Source organism: Bos grunniens, chromosome 24 (genome assembly GCF_055505025.1).
Source record: "Bos grunniens cultivar Pamir isolate PY7600 chromosome 24, Bosgru_T2T1.0, whole genome shotgun sequence".
Classification (NCBI taxonomy): domain Eukaryota; kingdom Metazoa; phylum Chordata; class Mammalia; order Artiodactyla; family Bovidae; genus Bos; species Bos grunniens.
In genome coordinates, this window is record NC_141188.1 from 35,396,427 (window position 1) to 35,402,426 (window position 6,000).

Sequence of the window (6,000 nt, forward strand, 5' to 3'; positions counted from 1 at the left end):
TGGACAGGACAGAGCAGCAGAAAAAAGAATCAAGCTGTTAAGTGTCTAGACTTTTCTATGTGTCCTGGTGACTGTGAGAATGAATGGACTTTTCCTCCAGATGTGAAAGTCAAGAGAGGCATGTTTGGGGAATTTGTCAAGTTTTCAGATACAGACATATATTTATAGTCGTGATGGATAAAACTACCAGAGTGATAGAAAAAGTAGCAAGTGATGGATACTAAGAAGTGTCTGAGAAGTAGGAGAGAATATAGAATACTGCTGTATCTCAGGAGTATGGCAAACTGCTTTTAAACCAGAGCTTCTTAAACTTTGCTCCCGCTAGAATCATCTGGGGAGATGTAGACATTCCAGTCTCCAGGCTACACCCCATGCTAGTTACATCAGAATCCCTGGGGGTGGGACCCAAGAATCAGTAGTTTTAAAAGCTCTCCAGATGATGGCGATTTGTGGTCAATGCTGAGAACTAGTGTTTTAAAGCAGGAAGAATGGATAATAGCTGCAGAGAGATGAAGATGGATGAGGGTGAAAAAGAATGGTTAAATCTGGAGCTGAGGAGAGCATTAACAGTTCTTTCCGGAGTGGATTGCTACTTAACATGTGACCCCCAGACCATAACAGCAGCATCACCTCAGCGCTTTCTAGAAATGCGTGACCTCAGAACTACTTACTTAGTCCAAATCTGCACTTTAACAAGATTCCCAGGTATAAGAAAATACTGATGTTTGAGGGCCTACCCTAGTCCAACTAAATCAGACTCTTAAAGGTGGGGTCCAGGTTGCAGTATTTAAAAATTACTTCCCAGTGATTTTAACATTTATACTGTATTGAGGACCACTGATTTGGAGCAGGGCTTCTCAGACTGTAATGTACATGTGAGTCATATGGGTCTTATTAAAATGCAGATTCTGGATTAGTAGATCTGGGGTGGAGACTGGATCTTGCATTGGTGACACTTCCCAGGTGAGATGCTGCTGGTTCACAGACCACTCACCTCTGGAGCAGTAGTTCTTATGTGTCTCTGGACAAAGACATAAATATCACCTGAGAAGTTGTTGGAAATAACATTCTTATCCCTAATCCAAACTTAATCAGAAATTTAGAGTTGAGACTCAGAAATCTGTTTTAACAAACCATCTCAGTGTTAAAGAGTGAATGAGTAATCAGACAATGGCATAGGAAGGTCTGTTACCCACCCCTACTCCCCACCTCCCTGAAATTGGTGGTAACTGGAATAAGGAAGCTAGAACTCTTCTATCTGTAAGGTGAAATTTCTCCAGTGTAGGGCTTCCCTGGTGGCTCAGATGGTAAAGTGTCTGCCTGCAATGTGGGAGACGCGGGTTTGATCCCTGGGTCGGGAAGAGCCTCTGAAGAAGGAAATGGCAACCCACTCCAGTACTCTTGCCTGGAAAATTCCATGGACAAAGGAGCCTGGTAGGCTACAGTCCATGGGGTTGCAAAGATTCGGACACAACTTAGCGACTTCACTTTCTTTTTTTTCTTTTCTCCAGTGTGGCTGGAAGGAAGCACATCAAAATTCCCCTGAAGAGTTGTCAAATACCCGTCATGCTCAGAACCTGCTGCTTATCGCCTCGCTGACCCCCACACTCCTGCAACCTTCCCCTGAAGGTGTGTTCAAGGCCAGGGGAGTTGTGTGCAGGTGAAAAGCCAGCTGCAAGGGAGTCCCCAGAGGAAGAGGAGTATAAGATGTTGGAGAGAACAGCCAGCTAATGGCTCAGAGCCCAGAGCAAGGGGACAAAAACAGATTCACAATCTAAGGAAGAGGGATTCATTTTGAAAAGGAAAATGAAACCTGCATCTTCTGAGAAGATTGGAAGCAAGTGGGTGAAAATAAGGACAGCTTTGGAAGCAGAGAGAAGAGTATGCTAAAAAGCAAAGTGAAAGTAACTGTCATTGTTGACCAATTCCTTGTCAGCCATTAGGCTTATAGTTTTACACACAGGAAGCCTAACCATCACAAAAACCCTAAAGGGTAGATTTCCAGTCTGTTGTTGCTGTGAAGACAGTCTGGCCAAAATGGGGTTAGTAACTTTCCTGCTGTCACACAGATAGCAAATGAGGGAGCTGAGACTGACTCCTGCTCTTTCTGGTACCAAGGCCCGTAGTCTTTGCACTCAATGATATTGGGGTAGAGATTGGGAAAGTTAAGGGAGTTTTTACTGGATGGTTTTTTATTGTTGGCGCAATAGGTGTTGAAATTAAAACCCATGACTTGAAAGGTCAGGGCACAGGCGAATCAGAGTAAGGAATTTGGGTTTCCCCTTTTATGAATTACAGTCAGACCTTTATCATTAACTGTGAAACTTCCTATCTTAGACTTTTTTCCTTTTCCTTGTTTGTAAAATAAAGGATTTGGATTATCCGGACCCTAGAGTTCTAAGTATTTACAAAACCCCAAGATTTGAAGATGCTGTGAGTGTGGAGTGTAACAGAGCATCAGTATGAGATGAGTTTAAGAACCAAGAAGCAGCACTGGGAGCCCCCGGAAGGCAGAGAGCACACTGAGTCCTCAGAGTTGGGTGACTTGCTGCTGTGAATCAGTGAAAGGGTCTACATGAAGAAGTTAGCTGGAGAGGAGATGATTGCTGGAGAAAAGTCCAAAAGCACTTTGAGGACATGAGGCCAGCTCAAAGCTGGGGTGTTGGAATGGTGGGCAAGTCAGGAGTATAAAGGTGACCCGGTTTGCTAGTTAAACCTATGCTGAAATGCCTGCTTAGAGAGCTTGGGTTCCCGGTGAGAACAAATGAGATACAGAGGGATTGATGGAAGGAGAAAGAATAAAAGTGTGAATGGGCTGGAAGTCAAAGGAGGTCAAACTGCAGAGGAGAAATGATATCCAAAGAAATAGTGGATGCTCTTGAAAAACCACTTTCTGATTCTAACATGGGAGATTTTACCAAATGGTCTGTACAAATTCTTCTATCTCTACCTAATATTTTATGATGCCACTGAACTTTTGGTGAATATACGACTTCCTTACCACCTAAAGAAAGTTTCACAAGGAGATCTAAGCTTTAGTTTGGAAATGCCTCTCTTTTTTGAAGATTTTAAGCAGGTCACTAAAGCATATCACTTTGTGAGGAAACATCTTATGTTATTTCCTTTTATTTTTTGAAAAAGTGATAAATAATAAAGACTGAGTGATGACAAATTAGCAAGCCACTTCTTCATTTTAGGCAACAGATCCACGACTTTTGAATGAAAATGTTACAACCTTTGCATCATTGCCTTGTATGAAACATACAATCTTTCAATCCTTCTAAACATTCTTTTCCAGATCTTTGATTGCCACAGCCTAATTTTGTTTGTTCACATGACACTTAATTAAGATGATAAATATCATATCAGGTCTGCAGACATTCTTTTACCTTGACATTAAATCAACAGTGGTGACAAAGAACAGGTCGAGCCATAATGGATCTCTTCTACCATGGAATTACCCAAGACAGAGTAATAGAATCATCAGACACTGCACTCATTATTGTGAAACTTTGTTCATCATGATTGCTTCCGAAAACTCCATTATGGAAAAACATTTCCTCTGAGTCTCCTTGGTTTGCAAAAAGAAAGGTATCAAATGTACCATTTTTATTTTTAGTGCCTCTGTCAACAAAGGCAAAACAAAAGTGAGAAGTTAAATGACATCTGGAAAATTTGACCTGTGGTGTCAACGAAATGGAAACGTGCTGTCCGTTAGATCCTTCTGCCTTTTTGAACATTAGGGTTTGTTTGTTTGTTTCCTTCCTCCCTTTGCCTCTCTACCTCCCTCTGTCAGTTCTTTGATTAATTACCTTAAGTTTTCATTAATTTCTTCATCAAGTATTTGTTGAGATCTACTCTTCCAGCTGCTGTGCAAGGCACGGGAGTTTTAGCAGGTTTGATGAGAGCAATGCTGAGCTTTCATTTGGATTTAGTCTAATGAAGAAGACAGATATTAAATAATTATAATGATGAGGGTTATTTTTAAGACAAATACAAGGTATGATGAGAGTGTCAGGCAGCTATAAAACAAACTCTTAAGTTTTATGGGAGATCTCTCTGGAAAAGGGACATATAAATTATTTATGAAGGGATAATGAATATGTGAAAGTGTCAGTCACTCAATCGTGTATGACTCTTTGCAACCCCATGGACTGTAGCTTGCCAGGCTCCTCTGTCCATGGGTTTCTCCAGGCAAGAATACTGAAGTGGGTAGCCATTCCCTTCTCCAGGGAATCTTCCCAATCCAGGTATCAAATGCAGGTCTCCTATATTGCAGGCAAAGTCTTTACCATTTGAACCACCAGGGAAGCTCCTAATGAATACGTGAATGCAAGGCAAATATCCTAAATTGAGAGAATATTTGCAATGGTCCACATGTGTGAGAGAGAGATCACAGCACGTTTGAAGAACACTGAAAGTATTTTAATAATGCTGGAACATAAAGCGGAAATTGAGGAATAGTGAGAAATGGTGCTGGAGGAGTGGGAAGGATAAGACTGTGTAGAGCCAGCAGCCCTCATTGCATCTGGGGGCTAATATGATCAGATTTGTGTTGAGAGAATCACTCTGGTGACAGTGTAAAGAATGAGAGGCAAATGTCAAAAGTGGAGGGAAAAGACTTATGTTTCAGCCATAAGGAATGAATAGAGTCTAGACCTATCCTTTCCCTGTAAACAATAAGAAAAATGGACAAAATATAGGAAACAACTATTTTCAGATGTTTCACAACAGGCAGCACAGGATTGCAATCACTGAGAAAAGGAAAACAGATGATGTAAGGCCTGTCATCATTAAAGTATTCTGTCTGGAGGTAATTTCCAGTCTTAGGTGTAGGAAGCATGAACTCAAATAGAGCTCAGCAATCTTTCAAAATTCCAGCAAGCTGAAGCATTTAGAATTTTGAGGGCAGAGTATGCAATAAGACAGAGTTATTCAGAAGAATCCCAGAAATAGGCATAGAAATTCCTTGAACTTTGGCTGAACATCAGAACACACATATATAGGGTAAAATCCATGAGGTCAAGACAGGGTAAATCTCAAGGAAAGCATTATTACTGGAGAACTGTGGTACAAGTAATTTCTACAGCTCAAACAGTGTTATGAATTATTCTAATTCCCTTCAACCAAGAGGAGAGAACGTATTAAATTCTTGAAGCATTTAATGGAGACCCCAGAATAGTGGTACCTTGGAAGTGGGGCTAAATTCACTTCAGATAAAGTACTTTACTTACATCTACCATAAAAGAATTTAAAAATAAGCCTCAAAAAACTAAACCACATTATAAATAACCCTCTACCAGAAAAAGTCAAACAATCTAAAAACAATGCAAAATCTAGCACTCAGTACATATTCAAAATGTCCAGCAACTATTCAGCAATTGCTAGACTTATAAAGAAGTGAAAAATGTGACCCATAGCCAGGAAAAAGAAGTAAATAGAGACAGACATAGAAATAACAAGTAAAATAGATTTAGCAAAGATATTAAAATAAGTATTATAAATACTTATGAAGTATAGAGTATAAAGGAAAGTATAAGATATAATGTTATAAAATGTTATAAATTATGAAAAAGAGTATACCAATGCACATGCTTCTGTCTTTAGAACTTAGAAGAACAAAAGCAATTAAACCTGAAGTAAGTAGAAGAAAGGAAATAGAAGCAATAGAATTAAAAAATAGGAAAATAGTAGAGAAAAAAAGAATGAAGCTAAAAGCTGGTAATTTGAAAAACCAATAAAATTAAAATGCTAAGTAGACTGACTACAAAGAAAAACAGACATCTCTACAGATCTTATAGGTATTAAAAATAATAAGTATATATTTTGAAAAATCTGTCAATAAACTGAAAAACTCAAATGAAAATAAAAAATTCTTTAAAGACAGTTTATAAAAATTGACTCAAGAAGAAATAGAAAATTTGAAGAGCCCTATATGTATTAACAAAACAGAATTAATAATAGAAAACTTTCAAACAAACACACACAATCTCAACCCAA

The 6,000-nt window shown here is 39.0% G+C and overlaps 1 long non-coding RNA gene across 1 annotated transcript in view; it reads left to right on the forward strand.

Moving 5' to 3' along the window:
- The window catches only part of LOC147346039 (uncharacterized), a 23,047-nt gene extending 19,872 nt beyond the window's left edge, over positions 1-3,175 (forward strand). The window contains exon 2 of the long non-coding RNA XR_015153445.1: positions 1,512-3,175. This is a non-coding gene — a long non-coding RNA (uncharacterized LOC147346039). The remainder of the gene's footprint in view (positions 1-1,511) is intronic.
- The last annotated feature ends 2,825 nt before the right edge of the window (positions 3,176-6,000 follow it).